Raw genomic sequence first — 22,778 nt, 5'->3', positions numbered from 1 at the left:
ACAAGACAGTAAACAACCTGTATTAGAGAGGGTGTGGAGAAAGGGGAACCCTCCTACACTGTTGGTGGGAATGCAAGCTGGTACAACCACTCTGGAAAACAGCATGGAGGTTCCTCAAAAAGTTGAAAATAGAACTACCCTATGACCCAGCAATTGCATTACTGGGTATTTACCCTAAAGATACAAACTTAGTGATCAAAGGGGCACGTCCACCCGAATGTTTATAGCACCAATGTCCACAATAGCCAAACTATGGGAAGAACCTAGATGTCCATCAACAGATAAATGGATAAAGAAGAGGTGGTATATATACACACTGGAATACTATGCAGCCATCAAAAGAAATGAAATCTTGCCATTTGCAATGACATGGATGGAACTAGAGGGTATTATGCTTAGCGAAATAAGTGAATCAGAGAAAGACAACTATTATATGATCTCCCTGATATGAGGAAGTAGAGATGCAATGTGGGGGGGTTGGGGAGTAGGAAAAGACTAAATGAAACAAGATGGGATTGGGAGGGAAACAAACCATAAGTGACTCTTAATCTCACAAAACAAACTGAGGGTTGCTGGGGGTAGGGGGGTAGGGAGAGGGGGTTGGTATTATGGACACTGGGGAGGGTATTGCTATGGCGAGTGCTGTGAAGTGTGTAAACCTGGCGATTCACAGAGCTGTACCCCTGGGGATAAAAATACATTATATGTTTATAAAAAAAAAGAAAAGAAGAGTTGAATCCCTATATTGTACACCTGCAACTAATATTACACTGTATGTTAGCTAGCTGGAATTCAAATAAAAACTTAAATTCATTTTTTTTTAAAGATTTTATTTATTTATTTGACAGAGAGAGATCACAAGCAGGCAGAGAGGCAGGCAGAGAGAGGAGGAAGCAGGCTCCCCACTGAGCAGAGAGCCCGATGCGGGGCTCGATCCCAGGACCCTGAGATCATGACCTGAGCTGAAGGCAGTGGCTTAACCCACTGAGCCACCCAGGCACCCCTTAAATTCATTTTTGTTACTTTTTTAAGCTCATAGTAGAACACAAATTCATGAAATTCAAGCAAAAACTCATAAGGAAAGAAAAGAGATGAGAGGAAAAGAACATCAGATAAAAAAGGTGTGAATAAAGCAAATTTTAAATTATTTAGTAATAAGATGATGTATGTATTAATGTAGTTATTGTAAATGAGGCAGAAATTGAGCTTTAAAAAGTCAAAAAGACACTAACCATTGAAAATAGTGAGGAAGAAAAACATGGCTGTCAAGGTGGTAATATTTCCAGAATAAGAGTTTTTTCAATGACAGATGACAGAACAATTGGAACAGATAAATGTAAATCATAGTTTTGACATGAATGTAACATTTTAAGACAGTTTTTGATTTTTTTGTAGTAATAGTCTTAATGTATTTTAGACCATTTTTAACAACCACAGAAAGAATAAAGTAAGAATTATTCTTATCATGCAGAAATAATCATGGTTGTCAAGTGCAAAATTCTACAAAATTGTCACTATATCAAATTTATATTTCCAAGTAGAAATTACTCTAATTTTATAATCAACATAATAAAGACTATTGTGTTCACTATTCAGAACCTAAAACAATAGCTTCGATATAGTAGTTGTTACTAAACATTTATAAGTGAAGAAACTTTGTGTTTGAAAAGCTATCATTTATAAAAGCAAAAAAGGAAAACACATATGTAATCACACTACGGATATACTCAGTGTTAATTTTTGATCTATAGCTTCCCAGACTTTTATCATAAATGTGTGTGTATATTTAGAATGACACTATATCTACACTAAAATGTGTATTTAGTATTACTTGAATATATTCCTCAGTCCTTCTTACACAATATTTCTGAGATTCTCAAAGCCCAAGCTGGGTTGAAAGATGGGATGTTTAGCTCTAAACTGTAGTGGAGTCCAAATATTTGAGGAGCCGAACAAAAACCACTGAATGGGCTTACCCATCTTCCTCTGATCTTGCACATACTTGAAAATGAAATCTCTTGTTTCACTAATATCAAATCTTCCCCCCACCCAAGGGAAAACATGAATATGAGTGTCCTCCAGCATCTCTGAGTTACATATAAAAATGTTTATTTTCTGTCTTTCTTTTGTTTATTTGCTTTCTTTCAAAGTTCACTTCTTTGAAAAAAAAAAAAAGTCTTGCTTTCTACTTAGCCCACCTGGTGTCATAAGAAAACTCACTTTTGGGGTGCCTGGGTGGCTCAGTGGGTTAAGCCTCTGCCTTCAGGCCAGGTCATGATCTCAGGGTCCTGGGATCAAGCCCTGCATTGGGCTCTCTGCTCAGCAGGGAGCCTGCTTCCTCCTCTCTCTTCACCTTCCTCTCTGCCTACTTGTGATCTCTCTCTCTCTGTCAAAGAAATAAATTAAAAAATCTTAAATAAGATAAAAAAGAAAAGTCACTTTTTCGGATAACAGTATTTACCTTGCCTATTTTATAAAAGTGTAGAAGAATATGGTAAAATGCCCTATTTAAAAATATGTTAGAATGTAATTCATTTTAGAATAATGATATCGGTTCCAAGAAAGAATCCTCCTAAGATTCTCCATAAAATATGACATACACAGCTTCACGTTTTAATGCCTTCCTAGTGAAATGATCTGTATAGCATTCATAAAATGTTATACTAAATCTTCTTTATGCTAAAAAATGATTCTTAAGCTCCTGATCCATATAATATGTGAAACATCTGATGATAACATAGTGCCTGAGTTAATCTTATTTGAGTCATAGCATTATGATCCAACATAGTGTGCATCTCTGACAGGCACTACAAATGGCATTGCAATCTGACGCCAGTAGACATATTAAATCTTTGATTTACCAATCTACATTTTACAGTTAAAGGGTTCATATCTCAATTCTGCTTAAATAAAAGTAGCCATACTGGTAGTAGTAAGATATGTTTCTTATTGAAGTATAAATCAAAACAGGAGGTAAAATGAAGTGGTAATCATTTCAGCTCTTTTCTCACCATATTGTCTCTCAAGGTAATGGAAAAATGTTTTGCAGGAAATACTGGAATGGTCTTATATGTAGTTTATCTTCATGTGGATTTGTTTAATCCTAGGTGGTTGAACTGATGAATGCATGCAGTACAATACAGTCAACACCAACATGTATCTTTCTTTGTGCATCTCTACAGTAAGACAGTGACTGAAAGGATCCGGTTAGGAAAGTATCAAGTTCCATTAATGAATATTTTGAGGGGCATCTGTGTAGCTCAGTGGGTTAAAGCCTCTGCCTTCGGCTCAGGTCATGACTCCCAGAGTCCTGGAATCAAGCCCCACATTGGGCTCTCTGCTTGGTGGGGAGTCTGCTTCCCCCTCTCTCTGCCTGCTTCTCTGTCTACTTGTGATCTCTGTCTTTCAAATAAATAAATAAATCTTTTTTTTAAAAAAATTTTTGAGTGTGCACAGAATAAATATTTTAATGAAGAAACATGGAAAAGTATAAACCTCTTGAATGAGAATTATAAACACGAATTTCAATATTGTGTATAGCTGAATTTGGAAAGAAATACTTAACCTGTATCTATAAAACATAAACATGTGAGATAAGTCTCCTAGGGTGCTCCTGGAGAAAGAAGTAATGTACTGGTGTTTCAAATTTAAACTTAGCTCAATAGTTGGTAGTAACTTAAAACGTCTCTCTGTCAACAATGGTTTGGGCTATTTCTGAGTATACATACTATCTAAAGTTTTGTTTAAAAAAAAGTGTAGTAGGGCACACAGTACTTTTTCTAAATTAATGAAATAATGTGGTAACAGAGAAGTGACCTTCATCTGTTTTTTTATAACCTATTACTCAGAGCAATTTTGTTAAATATTTCCTACCCATCTTTGTAGCATTCTATTTTTGATAGAAATATTCCTAGAAACCTGCACTTTATGTGGCCCAATGATAGTGACACTTTAAAAAAATTACAATTGTTAGAGTTATTTGAAATTATCTGCATGTAGCAGCGTTTAGACTTTAACCTGTAAACAGAAATCTGGTTGAATTCAAGATCAGTTGCTGAAGTGACTGCCTTCCACTCAGGTCATGATCTCCAGGTCCTATGATCCAGCCCTGCATCAGGCTCCTTGCTCAGTGAGGAGTCTGCTTCTCCTTCTCCCTCTCCTTCTGTGTGCTTGTTCACTTGCCATCTGTCTTTCAGATACACAAATAAATCTTAAAAAAAATAAAAAACAAATAAGACACAAGCCAATACCTTCTGTGAGGCAGTCTCATTAGCCCTAAGAATGCAAGGAAGTAAATCTCAGGTTAGGAAAACCTGAAAGTTAGTTCTTACATTTTTAGTGCTGTTACTTACAGCATTCCCACCAACAGTGTGTGTAATGTGTGTGTGACGCAAATTAAAATTATACAAAAATAACTGCTGTTACATAATATGTATGTAAAATTATATGTACATAATGTGCATTGAAAAGGGTTTTCTCCCTCCCTTTCCCCCTCCTTCCCCCTTCTCTTTGCTTAGCCAACACCCCCTTCTCCCACTCCCTTAAACAATCCTCTCATGTTGTAAAAAGTGATAAGACACTACAAGGAATGTTGAAAGGTCAGTCTACATGCAAATAAGGGATTGTAGTCTGACCAATGCCGATGGTCAGTCTACATGCAAATAAGGGTTTGTAGTCTGACCAATGCCGACGGTCAGTCTACATGCTAATAAGGGATTGGGATCTGGCCAATGCCGATGGTCAGTCTACATGCTAATGAAGGATTGAAATCTAGCCAATACTATCTGTTTCCCTTTTGTTAACGACCAATGAAAGTAACTTCCCACTATGTAAATGAAGGATGCTGAGCGAACCAATCAGGGGTATTCCCGCGCGCCAAGTATGCCTTTACATTTGAACTAGCCAATCTACAAACACCAAGTATGCCTTTACATTCAAACCAGCCAATGAAAAATTTGTAACCATGCTTCTGCTTCTGTACATATGCTTTCGCTTCCCCAAACCCATAAAAAGGCCCTGAACAAAGGGCTGGCGCGCGAGTCCTCCTAAGACTTGACCGCCCGCAGGTACCTGTGTCTACTCAATAAACCTCGTGCTGTTTGCATCTGACCAGTGGACTCGGCTTGGTTTTTGGGTCCGGGGGTCTCCTCCTGAGAAGGGGTCCATTCCGGGGTGCTTGGAGCCCCGGGGGGATCTTTCATTATGACACCTAATATATGGTTACTTTTACTGGGAAATAAAAAATGAGAAGGCTCCTGTATATAAAATACTTGTTGAGCAACAGGCCACAGATTTAAATTTTCAGCAGTAAAATATTTTTCATTTTGGGTTAAAGAGCATTTCCCAAAACTTTCACGAAAATCAATTTACTCTGTTACCCAGGCTTCCCCAACATACTAATGTATTAATAAATGATGAAAATTACCATGGATAAACTTATTTTTATTTAGCAAGTGCTTGAGGGGTAAATGGTATACTGTGTAATGTTGGGTCCCCCCAAAATGCGTACCCCAATAATGGGTCTATGATTAAAGGAGCAAGACTGATACAAAGCGAAAGTCAAGCAAAGCTTTATTTCACGCCGAGCATCAAGAATCAAACCGACCGTCAAACAGACCGGTCGGGGCCACCCCTACAGAGAGAGCGACCCCTCCCTGCTTTCCAGACTAACTTTTATAGATCAAAGGCCATGTGGTTGGGCCTGGCCACACACAGGTGGCCGATGAAATTGTAACACACAGAGAAAGCTGCACAGTCATGCTAGGTGACCAACTGAATTACAATTTACCCGAGCAGACATTCGAACCAGCCTATCACCTTGTTCAGAATTGGTGCTCAAAAGGTGCCCCCAAAGGGTGGGGCCCATACTCCTTGGTAGCTAGGAGACAGTATGAACCCCCACTGATTGAATACCCCCACCTGGCCTGACCCACCCCTGTACTTGGACTTTGTTACCTGGGACTGGTTTCCGGGACTTGTTTTTAAGTTCCCCTTGGGGAGGAGGGGTATGTGCAGAGTCAATTTAAGTTTTACAACAAAATGGCAATTCAACCAGGGTGGGGCCGCTCTGGCTGAATAAGCCCTTACATGCCCCCCTTTTCTTTGGATATTAGTCAAATCGTTGACTTTTCAGCTAGTTCTATGTCCCTTTTTAATGGCTGCCAGACTGTTTTTATGATTCCAGTGATTTACCCAGAAACATCATTTCTCTCCTAGGGCTATGCAGAGCCCCCTCTTTTTAGAAATAGTATATCAAGCCCTTATTATCTATATTTTCCACCTATATTTTAACAATAGGAGCAACAATGAACTCAATGAGTTCATTGTTTCCAAGTCTTAGCTTTAGTCCATGATCTGCGGGGTCCACTGGCAGCGGCATCCATCTCTGGGGGACGTCCTCGTCCTCGGCTCGTTTGATGTGACCCACGCTAATCCAGGCCCCAATGCCTTCTACTTTCATTGCCATGGGGGTGGTTGGGATGACAGCAAGTGGCCCCTTCCAGCGAGGCTCCAAGCCTCCCACTTGGTGGTGGCCTATCCAAACCAAGTCCCCAGGTTGGTAAGAATGAGGCTCCACTTATGCCTCCGTCCCAATGTGGGCAGTCCAGATACCTGCTTGGCCTCTTTTTAAAACAGACTATAATGCCTGCAGTGATTGGAGTATAGCCTGATCAGTCATTTCTGCTACAGCAACCTCTTGTAGCCTAGGACAGAGTGGGGCAGGTCTCCCAAACATTATTTCAAATGGGGTCACCTTGTTTAAGCAGGGTGTACATCGTGCCCTGAGGAGGGCAAAAGGAAGGAGATCCACCCATCCACTGCCAGTCTGCAGAATTAGCTTTGTCAAGGTCTCTGTAAGAATCTCATTCATGGGGCGCCTGGGTGGCTCAGCGGGTTAAAGCCTCTGCCTTCGGCCCAGGTCATGATCCCAGGACCCTGGGATCGAGCCCCGCATTGGGCTCTCTGCTCAGTGCAGAGCCTGCTTCTCCCTCTCTCTCTCTCTCTCTGCCTGCCTCTCTGCTACTTGTGTTCTCTGTCAAATAAATAAAATCTTTAAAAAAAAAAAAAAAAGAATCTCATTCATTCTCTCTCCTTGCTCAGAACTCTGGGGCCGGTAGGCACAATGTAGTTTCCAGTTAGTGCCCGCAGCCTTGGCCAATGCCTGTGAGACTGAACTCACAAATGCAGGGCCATTCTATCAGACACATGAAAAAATGTTCATCATCACTAGCCCTCAGGGAGATTCGAGTTAAAACCACATTGAGATACCACCTTACACTAGTTAGAATGGCCAAAATTAGCAAGACAGGAAACAACATGTGTTGGAGAGGATGTGGAGAAAGGGGAACCTTCTTACACTGTTGGTGAGAATGCAAGTTGGTGCAGCCTCTTTGGAGAACAGTGTGGAGATTCCTCAAGAAATTAAAAATAGAGCTTCCCTATGACCCTGCCATTGCACTCCTGGGTATTTACCCCAAAGATACAGATGCAGTGAAAAGAAGGGCCATCTGTACCCCAATGTTTATAGCAGCAATGAACCAAGATGCCTTTCAACGGACGAATGGATAAGGAAGACATGGTCTATATACACTATGGAGAATTACGCCTCCGTCAGAAAGGACGAATACCACCCAACTTTTGTAGCAACATGGACAGAACTGGAAGAGATTATGCTGAGTGAAGTAAGTCAAGCAGAGAGAGTCAATTATAATATGGTTTCACTTATTTGTGGAGCATAGCAAATAGCATGGAGGACAAAGGGAGATGGAGAGGAGAAGGGAGTTGGGGGAAATTGGAAGGGGAGGTGAACCATGAGAGACTATGGACTCTGAAAAACAGTATGAGGGTTTTGAAGGGGCAGGTGGTGGGAGGCTGGGGGAACCAGGTGGTGGGTATGAGAGAGGGCATGGACTGCATGGAGCACTGGGTGTGTTGCAAAAACAATGAATATTGTTACACTGAAAATAAATTTAAAAAATTGTTTTTAAATGCAGGGCCATTGTATGACCTAATTGTGAGAGGTAACCGAAACCTCTAGTAGCCTTTTTGGCTACCACTCCTGCCATCTCATGTTTAGCAGAAAAAGCATCTACCCAGCCTACCATCCATATAGATGTTGGTGGTCTTACCCTTGGCCATCTATAGTGCCTTGGTGAGTGCAATCAGCTCCGCTTTTCCACCGAGGTTCCGTGTGGTAGGGCTGTTGTCCAGAGTTTCTGCTCAGGAGAAACCATGGGCTCAGCAGCCCCCACATACCTCTTTCCATTGACCATGTAGCTACTCCCGTCTGTGAACAGAGTCATCTCCGCATCCAGGAGGGCAGTGTCTCTAAGATCTGGCCTTATTCCTGTGACCTGGGTTAGGACCTCCCCGAAGTCATGTGGGTGGTCAGTCAGCACCTCTGGTAGCAACGTGGCTGGATTTAGCACCACCTGAGCTGGAAGGTCACTTTTGGTTCATTGAGGAGGAGGGCCTGATACCCGTTACTCAGGCATTTGTCATCCACCGGTCTGGTGGAGTCTGGAGAAGGCCCTCGATAGCGTGAGTGGTGGTCCAGATGAGATTTGCTTGCATCCTTGACCAGGAAGGCCATGGCAGCAATTATGCGGAGGCAAGGGGAACCCAGCCGCTACTGGATCTAGTTTTTTGCTAAGATAGGCTACTGGCCTTTGCCAAGGCACCAGAGTCTGAGTCAAAACTCCTTCAACCACCCCTGCCTTTTCATCCACATACAAGTGGAAGGGCTTGGTAACATCTGGGATGGCCAAAACTGGGGTGCTCAGTAAGGATGTTTTTAATTCCTGAAATGCTCCTTCTGCCTCAGCTGTCCACTCTACCATACCGAGTCCTCCCTTAGCCAGTTCGTAGAGAGGTTGTGCCATTGCCGCGAACCATGGTATCCAGAGCCTGCAGCAGCCCACCGTCCCAAGAAACTCCCTCGTGGAGATCAAAGGCTAAATAAGTGGCATGGCTCTGACAAAGCTGTGCTTTCATTGCTGACACCTGATAGCCTTTTCCTGCAGAGTCTGTAAGAGAGCTTCCATCCCCTTCAAGCATGACTCATAGTCCTTAGTGGCTATTTCCATTATTCCCACTAACTCAGTCAGATTCTTCCTTTCAAATCATTCAATTTTCTGAAGTTTCCTCCTTATATCTGGGGCTGACTTACTGGCAAAGGCGAGATTGTCTACGCGAGTTATCGTGCAACTTCTCTGAAGTTTACCTCAAGTTAACTAGCTTAGGTTAACAAACATTTAAAGACAACCAAATTTAACACCCATAAAGGCGTGTTATTAAAACTACTTTTTCTCTCTAAGATAACCCTCATTTCCAGAGATAACCAAATCAGGACTAATTCACTTGAAAAACAAGTCTAGTTTTAACAAACTTGGCCTAATTATTTACATAAGCTCAGCAAGAACAGTAAATAATCATATAGATCTTTTATAATCTGCTTTGCTGGAACCTCTTATAAAGAATCTCTAGGTTGAACTTTTAGTAGCCTCTCTGGGCCAGAAGCCAAGCCATGTACTTGCCATCAGACATGCCTGCAATACCTGTCAGTTTGGGCCAATTACTCTTCCTGAGGTCCTCCCCCTGCCAGGGAGTGACATTCTTTACTCACCGGGTAAGGCTGCTGAAAACTCTGTAAGCAAGGTATCAGGCCAACAGTTCCAAAGGGCTTTACGGCTCCAGGTTTCATAAAGTCAACCTTAGTTCCTTTAAGCTGTCTGGTCATATCTGAGTCTTTTCAAATATGACATCCCAGTCAAAGCCTTGGTAAAATAACCAGAGTTTCCAGTAGTGTCCTGTTACAAGGAGAACAGGTTCTTATTGAACTTATGCGAATGACTGATTGCTAAGAAAGAAAGAATACTTTCTAAGACCTTTTAATTTCAGAGGGTTCAGATAGAGAGAAAAGTTAAATGCCTTGATTCATTTACAAATGAGTACTTTTACATCTCTGTAAGTTACAGATAACTTAAGAAAAGGTTTCCCTAGTCTGGAAGAGCAAACATTACAGAACCAGTCATGGTTGTTTTTTTGTTTTTTTTTTTTTAAGATTTTATTCATTTATTTGACAGAGAGAGATCACAAGCAGGCAGAGAGAGAGAGAGAGGAGGAAGCAGGCAAAACATTAAGAGACAAAACATTACAATCTTTCAGTTCATCCAGTCCTATGTTACTTTTTTTTTAGAAGGTATGCTTTTTTATTATTATTATTATTAAATTTCTTTTCAGCATAACAGTATTCATTATTTTTACACCACACCCAGTGCTCCATGTAATCCGTGCCCTCTATAATACCCACCATCTGGTACCCCAACCTCCCACCTCCCCCCACCCCCGCCACTTCAAACCCCTCAGATTGTTTTTCAGAGTCCATAGTATCTCATGATTCACTTCCCCTTCCAATTTACTCCAACTCCCTTACTAATTCTGGTATAGTCCAAATGAAGCCCTTACTTCTGTAAATTCTTACCCATTTCAGTTCCCAGGATTTTAACATATCAAAGACCTGTATTTGTCCTGAACTTCTCCCACATGAATTTCCTTTAGGGCGGTTACCCAAATGCAAGGTTTATCATTGGTTTAGCAATACTCCCTGAGTAACTTAGCATATCAAGGAAAAGCCTTATGAGTCAAAGAGACCTCATTTACAACTCTGGGCAGGCAAAGAGAAAACCATATACAGATCAACTAACCTAAGAAGACTGCCCTTTTAAACAGAGAGAAAACCAGCTTTTCTAGACCAGTGTCTTTCCTCTTTTTTTTTTCCTAAGATAGTGAGTTTTCTGGGTTTCCCTCCCATTGTAAATGATGTCACAGACAAAGGGAGGGGGATCTTTCAGATGCTGTCCTGCTCGCGTCCATCGTGGGAACTTAGGAGCACCTTAGCTGAGGTCTCTCCATATAAACCCCGGACCAGGCTACTCTGTGGAGTAGATGACCATTATGCCATATGACACCCTGTGAGTCTCAAGGTGCAGCCCACTCAGACTCCGTAGCCGAAGCGGTGGAGTCATACAGACAGATTCACACAGTCAGGCACTCTTCGGATTCAAATAGGGTGGACACCCCCCGCCCAGGTCTCCCCTTCCATCAGTCTTAGTTATGATGAGGGAGCTGGAGGCTGGCTGAGGAGGGAGCAGGGGCTGGCACCTTGCACCCCATCTCCACCCACTCCCCTTAATAATATGTGTGACATTCCTCAGGCACCCCTGACTGCCCTGAAAGAAGAACAAATGGTTATATTGCAGAGATCACAATCCTGTAAGGCAGGAGTCTCCCTTGGTTTGCAAATGTCCTTGAGATTTACAAACAAAGAAGTTACCTTATCAATAGCCCAATTTCCAAGGACACATAACTCAGTTTCTCAAGCCCTAATGCCACCCTCCCCTCCATAAGAAACCAAAGGAGGCGGAGGTAAAAAGAAAAGTAAATAAAGTTAAATTTCTTCTAAACCTAAATCTCACTCACAAGGATGCTTGATAGCAAGAATGTAACATTCCACCAGGAAACTCCCAATTGTCTTTATGTTAATGCCTCATTAGAAGGGAAGTGGCCTTGACTTGATAGTAACTAGGCCTTCGATATCCTGATAGTATTCTTTGCCCCAATAGCTCTTCTGAACACCCCTTTGTCCTCACCTACCCAACTCCTGTGTATATAACCAGACACTCCTCACAGGCTCGGGGCAGCCGCATCTCTGCCTGCCCACAGGTCCTGTCCCCGTGCTCTAATAAACCACCTTTTTGCACCAGAGACGTCTTAAGAAATCTTTCTTTAGCCGTCGGCTCCGAACCTCACCCCACCGAACCTCACCTAGGTTCAAGAACTTCATCAGTTACACTTAGCAGAATTTTGTACTCTTAGAAATGCCTTAACCTCTACTTAAGACTAAATATAAACCAATTGTGAACTGTTACATCAGAATTCAGTTAAGCACAGAAGATGTTTACCAACAGATTTCAAAAGCACAAACCTAGTTCCAGCGACCAGCGCTCTAGCATTTTATCCCATTTGGTTTAGTTTCAGGTTAGCAAAGACTTTGAAAACTACCTTAACAATTACCCATTAAAACTTTGAGACAGACAATTAACCATCAGTTTAGTCATCTCTTTGCTAACAGATTTCAACAGATTTTAACAAATAACACGAGCTTATTTGACTTTAAGTAAAAACTCTGAAGTCTCATATTTACTACTGATAACTCTAAAGACATGTTCATCCTAATTAACCCCACAAACTTAACTGAGTTCAAATACTGATTTACGTTCCACCTGGGCCCACTCTGCTTCGAATGTTTACCTGAGACATAGGTGGGAAGATCCGGAGTGGGGGGTGTTAGGTCCAGGGGGTGATCTTCTTGTTTCCTGACAGTGAAGAACAGAACAAAGTGCCACCAGAAGGCAGAGAAAGGGTTCCCGGTTGTAGAGCTCATCAGCTCCAAGAGAGGAGCAGACGCCATGCTTTCCCGCCAGCAAGGGGGAGGGGCTAGGCAGTCCACTTCAGGCCAGAGAAGGCAAGGAACGTCCCCAAAACAAAGTTAGTTTTGGCATCTGCTTGGGACTATTCCTTGGAGTCTCTGTCTTGAGTTAGACTAATCCCAGTTGGCTCCACTTATAGCCCTTAACACAAGAAATGAGTGAGGGAGAAGCCCCACATCTATTAGGAGGAATGGAGAGATGAAATCAGAGTCCCCTTACTCTCTGTTTGCCCCATTCCTTCAAACACAACAAACACCACAACAGACTACAAAGAGACAAGACAAAGACAACCACAAACCCAGTGGCCCTTACTCAGAGCCGGCCGTGGGTGGAGGTTTTCTCAGCCCCCTACAGATGCTCGCCAGTGGGGATTTCTTAGTCCCCTAGAGATGCTCACCAAGATGAGCCACAGAACAGAACCAGACCCAGCGGCCCTCACCCGCTGGTGGGGGTTTTCCCGGCCCACTACAGATGAGGGTTACCCGGCCCCCTACAGACGCTCACCAGGACAAGCCAGAGAACAGAACCAGACCCAGATGACCACCTAGGGGGGACTTAGATCCCTAGACGATCTACCAGAAGAGGGATGGGGTGTCCCCGAATCCATTCCAGCCCTGGGGAGCATGGCTGCATCCAACTTCACCCCAGTGGGCCATACCTGGAGCTCTGCAAACAGACAAGTTCAGACCCAGAAATTCCGATGTTGGCTCATCGTTTAATACTGGATGAGCCCCCGTATGTTGGGTCCCCCCCAAAATGGGTGCCCCAATAATGGGTCAGTGATTAAAGGAGCGAGACTGATACAAAGCGAAAATAAAGCTAAGCTTTATTTCACGCCGAGCATCAAGAATCAAACCGACCGTCAAACAGACCGGTCGGGGTCACCCCTGCAGAGAGAGCGACCCCTCCCTGTGAAAGATCCCCCGGGGCTCCAAGCACCCCGGAATGGACCCCTTCTCAGGAGGAGACCCCCGGACCCAAAAACCAAGCCGAGTCCACTGATCAGATGCAAACAGCACGAGGTTTATTGAGTTGACACAGGTACCTGCGGGCGATCAAGTCTTAGGAAGACTCGCGCGCCAGCCCTTTGTTCAGGGCCTTTTTATGGGGTTTGGGGAAGCAAAAGCATACGTACAGAAGCAGAAACATAGTTACAAGGTTCTTATTGGCTGGTTTAATGTAAGGCATACTCGGTGTTTGTAGATTGGCTTTGAAGGACCCCGGCACGCGAAGAGAAAGGTGGGGAGGGGGGAGTGAGGAGGGGGAGTTGGACCTTATTACTCAGCAGAGAAGCATCCTGCCTACGTGACTAGGCCCACGTACCTAGGCGACCCCCTTGCCTATGTGACTATGCGCATAAAGTATCCTGTTGAAACAGGAGACCAGTATCACCCCCTAAAAGCCAAGTGGTTACAGAAAGGCAAGGGAGTGGTTAAACAATTAACTGGGGGAGGGGTCTAACAGGGGAAGGGCGAGCGATTACAGAAAAGCCAAGAAACAGTTAGTTAATCAATGGCTGGGGGGGGGGTGTCTATATGCGGAGTCTTTCACCTGCCTTCCAGACTAACTTTTATAGATCAAAGGCCATGTGGTTGGGCCTGGCCACACACAGGTGGCCAATGAATTTGTAACACACAGAGAAAGCTGCACAGTCATGCTAGGTGACCAACTGAATTACAATTTACCCTAATAGACGTTTGAACCAGCCTATCACCTTGCTCAGAATTGGCGCCCAAAGGGTAGGGCCCATAATCCTTGGTAGCTAGGGGACAGTATGCGCTCCCACTGATTGAATACCTCCACCTGGCCTGACCCACCCCGTACTTGGACTTTGTTACCTGGGACTGGTTTCCGGGACTTGTTTTTGTTTTTTTTAATTTATTTTTTATTTATTTTCAGCATAACAGTATTCATTATTTTTGCACCACACCCAGTGCTCCATGCAATCCGTGCCCCTCTATAGTACCCACCACCTGGTACCCCGACCTCCCCCCCCGCCCCTTCAAAACCCTCAGATTGTTTTTCAGAGTCCATAGTCTCTCATGGTTCACCTCCTGTTCCAATTTCCCCCAACTCCCTTCTCCTCTCTAACTCCCCATGTCCTCCATGCTATTTGTTATGCTCCACAAATAACTGAAACCATATGATAATTAACTCTTTCTGCTTGACTTATTTCACTCAGCATAATCTCTTCCAGTCCTGTCCATGTTGCTACAAAGGTTGGGTATTCATCCTTTCTGATGGAGACATAATACTCCATAGTGTATATGGACCACCTCTTCCTTATCCATTCGACCGTTGAAGGGCATTTTGGTTCTTTCCACAGTTTGGCGACCGTGGCCATTGCTGCTATAAACATTGGGGTACAGATGGCCCTTCTTTTCACTACATCTGTATCTCTGGGTCATAGGGAAGTTCTATTTTTAATTTCTTAAGGAATCTCCACACTGTTCTCCATAGAGGCTGCACCAACTTGCATTCCCACCAACAGTGTAAGGTTTCTCTTTCTCCACATCCCCTCCAACACATGTTGTTTTCTGTCTTGCTAATTTAGGCCATTCTAACTGGTGTAAGGTGATATCTCCAAGTGGTTTTAAATTGAATCTCCCTGATGGCTAGTGATGATGAACATTTTTTCATGTGTCTGATAGCCATTTGTATGTCTTCATTGGAGAAGTGTCTGTTCATATATTCTGCCCATTTTTTGATATGATTGTCTGTTTTGTGTGTGTTGAGTTTCAGGAGTTCTTTATAGATCCTGGATATCAACCTTTGTCTGTACTGTCATTTGCAAATATCTTCCCCCATTCCATGGGTTGCCTCTTTGTTTTGTTGACTGCTTTGCTGTGCAGAAGCTTTTGATTTTGATGAAGTCATTTAATTTTAGCCATGCTGACTGGTGTGAGGTGGTATCTCACTGTGGTTTTGATTTGTATTTTCCTGATGCCAAGTGATCTGGAGCACTTTTTCATGTGTCTGTTGGCCAACTGAATGTCTTCTTTGCAGAAATGTCTCTGCCCATTTCTTAAAGGGATTATTTCTCCTTTGGCTGTTGAGTTTGCTGAACTCTTTATAGATTTTGGATACTAGCTCTTTATCTGATATGTTGTTTGCAAATATCTTCTCCCATTCTGTAAGTTGTTCTTTGGTTTTGTTAACTGTTTCCTTTGCTGTTCAAAAGCTTTTGATCTGTGCATTGATTTTATATCCTGACACTTTACTGAATTCCTGTACAAGTTCTAGCAGATTTGGAGTGGAGTCTTTTGGGTTTTCCACATAGAGTATCATATCATCTGCAAAAAGTGATAGTTTGACTTCTTCTTTGCCGATTTGGAAGCCTTTAATTTCTTCTTGTTGTCTGATTGCTGAGGCTAGGACTTCTAGTACTATGTTGAATAGCAGTGGTAATAATGGACATCCATGCCATGTTCCTGACCTTAGCGGGGAAAGCTTTCAGTTTTTCTCCATTGAGAATGGTATTTGTGGTGGGTTTTTCATAGATGGCTTTGATGATATTGAGGTATGTGCCCTCTATCCCTACACTTTCAAGAGTTTTGATCAGGAAGGGATGCTATACTTTGTCAAATGCTTTTTCAGCATCTATTGAGAGTAATATATGGTTCTTGTTCTTTCTTTTATTAATGTGTTGTATCCTGTTGATTGATTTGCAGATGTTGAACCAACCTTGCAGCCCTGGAATAAATCCCACTTGATCGTGGTGAATAATCCTTTTACTGTACTGTTGAATCCTATTGGTTAGTATTTTAGTGAGAATTTTCGCATTTGTGTTCATCAAGGATATTGGTCTGTAATTCTCTTTTTTGATGGGATCCTTGTCTGGTTTTGGGATCAAGGTGATACTGGCCTCATAAAATTAGTTCGGAAGTTTTCCTTTCATTTCTATTTTTTGGAACAGTTTCAGGAGAATAGGAATTCTTCTTTAAATGTTTGGTAGAATTCTCCTGGGAAGCCATCTGGCCCTGGGCTTTTGTTTGTTTGGAGATTTTTGATGACTGTTTCAATCTCCTGGTTATGGGTCTGTTCAGGTTTTCTATTTCTTCCTGGTTCAGTTGTGGTAGTTTATATGTCTCTAGGAATGCATCCATTTCTTCCAGATTGTCAAATTTGTTGGCGTAGAGTTGTTCATAGTATGTTCTTATAATTGTTTGTATTTCTTTGGTGTTAGTTGTGATCTCTCCTCTTTCATTCATGATTTTATTTATTTGGGTCCTTTCTCTTTTCTTTTTGATAAGTCTGTCCAGGAGTTTATCAATCTTATTAATTCTTTCAAAGAACCAGCTCCTAGTTTTGTTGATTTGTTCTTTGTTTTTTGTTTTTTGGGGTTTTTTTTTTGTTTCTAGTTCATTGATTTCTGCTCTGATCTTTACTGTTTCTCTTCTGCTGCTGGGTTTAGGCTTCCTTTGTTGTTCTTTCTTTAGCTCGTTTAGGTGTAGGGTTAGGTTGTGTATTTGAGACCTATCTTGTTTCTTGAGAAAGTCTTGTATCACTATATATTTTCCTCTCAGGACTGCCTTTGCTGTGTCCCACAGATTTTGAACCGTTGTGTTTTCATTATCATTTGTTTCCATGAATTTTTTCAATTTCTCTTTAATTGCCTGGTAGACCCATTCATTTTTTAGAAGGATGCTGTTTAGTCTCCATGTATTTGGGTTCTTTCCAAATTTCCTCTTCTGATTGAGTTGTAGCTTCAGAGCATTCTGGTCTAAAAATATGCAGGGAATGATCCCAATCTTTTGATACTTGTTGAGACCTAATGTAGGACCGAGGATGTGATCTATTCTGCCGAATGTTCCATGTGCACTAGAGAAGAATGTGTATTCTGTTGCTTTGGGATGAATGTTCTGTGATGTCTATCTGGTTCAGTGTGTCATTTAAGGCCTTTATTTCTTTGTTGATCTTTTGCTGGGATGATCTATCCATTTCAGTGAGGGGAGTGTTAAAGTCCCCTACTATTATTATATCATTGTCTATGTGTTTCTCTGATTTTGTTATTAATTGGTTTATATAGTTGGCTGCTCCCACGTTAGAGGCATAGATATTTTAAATTGTTAGATCTTCCTGCTGGACAGACCCTTTGAGTGTGATATAGTGTCCTTCCTCATCTCTTATTTTAGTCTTTGGCTTAAAATCGAATTGATCTGATATAAGGATTGCCACCCCAGCTTTCTTCTGATATCCGTTAGCATGGTAAATGGTTCTCCACCCCTCACTTTAAATCTGGAGGTGTCCTTGGGTCTAAAATGAGTTTCTTGTAGGCAACATATGGATGGGTTTGTTTTCTTATCCATTCTGATACCCTGTGTCTTTTTTTTATAATTTAATTTATTTTCAGTGAAACAGTATTCGTTGTTTTTGCAGCACACCCAGTGCTCCATGCAATCCATGCCCTCTTCAATACCCACCACCTGGTTCCCCGTACCTCCCACCCACCAGCTACTTCAAACCCCTCAGATTGTTTTTCAGAGTCCATAGTCTCTCATGGTTTACCTCCCGTTCCAATTTCCCCCAACTCCCTTCTCCTCTCTAACTCCCCATGTCCTCCATGCTATTTGTTATGCTCCACAAATAAGTGAAATCATATGATAATTGACTCTCTCTGCTTGACTTATTTCACTCAGCATAATCTCTTCCATTCCCGTCCATGTTGCTACAAAATTTGGGTATTTATCCTTTCTGATGGAAGCATAATACTCCATAGTGTATATGGAACACATCTTCCTCATCCATTCATCCGTGGAAGGGCATCTTGGTTCTTTCCACAGTTTGGCGACCATGACCATTGCTGCTATAAACATTGGGGTACAGATGGCCCTTCTTTTCACTACATCTGTATCTTTGGGGTAAATACCAGTAGTGCAATGGCAGGGTCATAGGGAAGCTCTATTTTTAATTTCTTGAGGAATCTCCACACTGTTCTCCAAAGAGGCTGCACCAACTTGCATTCCCACCAACAGTGGAAGAGGGTTCCCCTTTCTCCACATCCCCTCCAACACATGTTGTTTCCTGTCTTCCTAATTTTGGCCACTCTAACTGGTGAAAGGTGGTATCTGCATGTGGTTTTAATTTGAATCTCCCTGAGGGCTAGTGATGATGAACATTTTTTCATGTGTCTGATAGCCATTTGTATGTCTTCATTGGAGAAGGGTCTGTTCATATCTTCTGCCCATTTTTTGATATGATTATCTGTTTTGTGTGTGTTGAGTTTGAGGAGTTCTTATAGATCCTGAATATCAACCTTTTGTCTGTACTGTCATTTGCAAATATCTTCTCCCATTCTGTGGGTTGCCTCTTTGTTTTCTTGACTGTTTCCTTTGCTGTGCAGAAGCTTTTAATTTTGATGAAGTCCCAAAAGTTTTTTTTCACTTTTGATTCCTTTGCCTTTGGAGACATATCTTGAAAGAAGTTGCTGTGGCTGATATCGAAGAGATTACTACCTATGTTCTCCTCTAGGATTCTGATGGATTCCTGTCTCATGTTGAGGTCTGTTATCCATTTTGAATTCATCTTTGTGTATGGTGTAAGAGAGTGGTCGAGTTTCATCCTTCTACACATAGCTGTCCAGTTTTCCCAGCACCATTTATTGAAGAGACTGTCTTTTTTCCACTGTATATTTTTTCCTGCTTTGTCAAAGCCTATTTGACCATAGAGTTAAGGGTCCATATCTGGGCTCTCTATTATATTTCACTGGTCTATGTTTCTGTTTTTATGCCAGTACCATGCTGTCTTGATGTCACAGCTTTGTAGTAAAGCTTGAAATCAGGCAACGTGATGCTGCCAGTTTTATTTTTCTTTTTCAACATTTCCTTAGCATTTCAGGGTCTCTTCTGATTGCATACAAATTTGAAGATTGTCTGCTCCAGCTCTTTAAGAAATGCTAGTAGAGTTTTTATCGGAATGGCATTGAAAGTATAGATTGCTCTAGGCAGTATAGACATTTTAACAATGTTTATTCTTCGGATCCATGAGTGTGGAATGGTCTTCAATCTTTTTGTGTCTTCTTCAATTTCTTTTGTAAGTGTTCTGTAGTTCCTCGTGTACAGATTCTTTACCTCTTTGGTTAGGCTTATTCCCAAGTGTCTTATGGTTCTTGGTGCTATAGTAAATGGCATCGATTCTTTAATTCCTTCTCTATATTTTCATTGTTAGTGTATAAGAATGTAACTGATTTCTGTACATTGATTTTGTACCCTGCCACATTACTGAATTGCTGAATGAGTTCTAGTAGTTTGGGGGGGGGGAGTTTCTTGGGTTTCCCAAATAAAGTATCATGTCATCTGCAAAGAGAGAGAGTTTGACTTCTTCATTGCCAATTTGAATAACTTTATTTCTCTTTGTTGTCTGATTGCTATTACTAGGACTTCTATTACTATGTTGAACAACAGTGGCAAGAGAGGGCATCCTCATCATGTTCCTGATCTCAAGGGGAAGGCTGTCAGTTTTTCCCCATTGAGGATGATATTTGCTGTGGGTTTTTCATAGATAGATTTTATGAAGTTGAGGAATGTTCCCTCTATTCCTACACTTTGAATCATTTTAATCAGGAAAGGATGCTGTATCTTATCAAATACTTTTTCTGCATCAATTGAGAGGACCATATGGTTCTTCTCTCTTCTCTTATTGATTTGTTCTATCATATTGATTGATCTATGAATGTTGAACCACCTTGCAATCCAGGGATGAAACCCACCTCGTCATGGTGGATAATCTTTTTAATGTACTGTTGGATCCTATTAGCTAGGATTTTGTTGAGAATCTTGGCATCTGTATTCATCAAGGATAGTTGTCTGAAATTTTCCTCTTTGCCTGAGTCTTTGCTTGTTTGGGGATCAGGGTAATGCTGGCTTCATAAAAAGAGTCTGGAAGTTTTCCTTCTGCTTCAATATTTTGAAATAGCTTCAGGAGAATAGGTGTTACTTCTTCTTTGAATGTTTGGTAGAATTCCCCTAGGGAATCTGTCAGGTCCCAGGCTCTTGTTTTTTGGGCGGTTTTTGTTCACTTCTTCAATCTCATTACTAGATATTGGTCTGTTCAGGTTGTCAATTTCTTCCTTTTACTGCGAGTGACATGTTTATAGTGTTCCAGGCATGCATCCATTTCATCTAGGTTGCTTAACTTATCGGTATATAACTGTTGGTAATAGTTTCTGATGGTTGTTTCTATTTCCTTGGTGTTAGTTGTGATCTCTCTCTCTTCTTTCATAATTTTATTAATTTAGGCCTTCTCTCTTTTATTTTTGATTAGTGTGGCCAATGGTTTATCGATCTTACTGATTCTCCCAAAAACCCAGCTTCTACTTTCATTAATGCGTTCTACTGTATCTCTAGTTTCTATCTCATTGATCTCTGCTCTAATATTCATTATTTCCCTTCTTGTGTATGGAGTTGGCTTAATTTGTTTTTGATTCTCCAGTTCCTTAAGGTGTAAAGAGAGCTGGTGTATTCTGGATTTTTCAGTTTTTGTTGTTGTTGTTGTTGTTGTTGTTTTTTGTTTTTTGAGGGAAGCTTAGATGGCTATGTATTTCCCCCTTAGAACCGCCGTTGCTAATCCATGAAACAAGATGGGATAGGGAGGGAGACAAACCATAAGTGACTCTTAATCTCACGAAACAAACTGTGGGTTGCTGGGGGGAGGGGGGTTGGGAGAAGGGGGGTAGTGTTATGGACATTGGGGAGGGTATGTGCTTTTGTGTAAATTGGAAGGGGAGATGAACCATGAGAGACTATGGACTCTGAAAAACAATCTGAGGGGTTTGAAGTGGCGGGGGGGTGGGAGGTTGGGGTACCAGGTGGTGGGTATTATAGAGGGCACAGCTTGCATGGAGCACTGGGTTGTGGTGAAAAAATAATGAATACTGTTTTTCTGAAAATAAATAAATTGGGAAAAAAAAAAAAAAGAACCGCCGTTGCTGTATTCGATAGGTTTTGGACTGAAGTGTCTTCATTCTCATTGGTTTAATGAATTGTTTAAGTTCTTTGATTTCTTTCTTCCTTTTTTTTTTAACGTTTTCTTTTTCTATTTTTTTTTTAAGATTTTATTTATTTATTTGACAGAGACCACAGGTAGGCAGAGACAGGCAGAGACACAGAGGAGGAAGTAGGCTCCCTGCCGGGCAGAGAGTACAATGTGGGATTCGATCTTGGGACCCTGAGATCATGACCTGAGCTGAAGGCAGAGGGCCACCCAGGCGCCCCTCTTCTTTGATTTCTTGATTGATCCTAGCATTCTTAAGCTAGGTGGTCTTTAGCTTCCAGGTGTTTGAGTTCCTTCTGAACTCTTCCTTGTGATTGAGCTCCAGTTTCAAAGCATTGTGATCTGAGAATATGCAGGGAATAATCACAATCTTTTGGTATCAGTTGAGCCCTGATTTGTGACCCAGTATGTGGTCTATTCTTGAGAAGGTTCCATGCGCACTTGAGAAGAATGAGTATTCTGTTGCTTTAGGGTAGAACGTTCTGTATATATCTATGAGGTCTATCTGATCCAATGTGTCATTCAATACTCTTATTCCTTTATTAATTTTCTGCTTGGATGATCTATTACTGAGAGTGGCATGTTAAGATCTCCTACTATTAATGTATTCATAACAATATGACTCCTTATCTTGATAAACAGTTTTCTTATGTAATTGGCTGCTCCCATATTGGGGGCATAAATATTTACAATTGTTAGGTCTTCCTGGTGGATAATCCCTTTAAGAATTATGAAGTGTCCTTCTATATCTCTGACTACAGTCTTTAGTTTAAAATCTAATTTATCTGATATGAGAACTGCTATCTGGCCTTCTTTTGAGGCCCAGTGGCATGAAAGATCCTTTTCTATCCCTTCACTTTCAGTCTGGATGTACCATCAGGTTCAAAATGTTGTCTTGTAGACAACATATGGATGGGTCCTGTCATTTGATCCAATCTGCAACCCTGTGCCATTTATAGGTACATTTAGGCCATTAATGTTGAGAGTGATTATTGAGAGAGACATTTTTATTGACATCATGTTACCTGTGAAGTTTTTGTTTCTATAGTTTGTCTCCATAAATTTCTGTTCAGTGATATTCTTGCATTTTTTCTCTTTTATAGAACCCCCCTAATATTTCTTGTTGTGCTGAGTCAGTGGTCACATACTCTTTTAAACCTTGCCGGTCTTGGAAGTTCTTTATCTCTCCAACCATTTTGAATGTCAGTCTTGCTGGATAAACTATTCTTGGCTGCATGTTCTTCTCATTTAGTGCCCTGAATATGTCTTTCCATCTCTTTCTGGCTTGCCAGGTTT

This window comes from Neovison vison, chromosome 2 (assembly GCF_020171115.1).
Source record: "Neovison vison isolate M4711 chromosome 2, ASM_NN_V1, whole genome shotgun sequence".
Lineage (NCBI taxonomy): Eukaryota > Metazoa > Chordata > Mammalia > Carnivora > Mustelidae > Neogale > Neogale vison.
Note: the sequence above shows the minus strand (reverse complement) of the source record.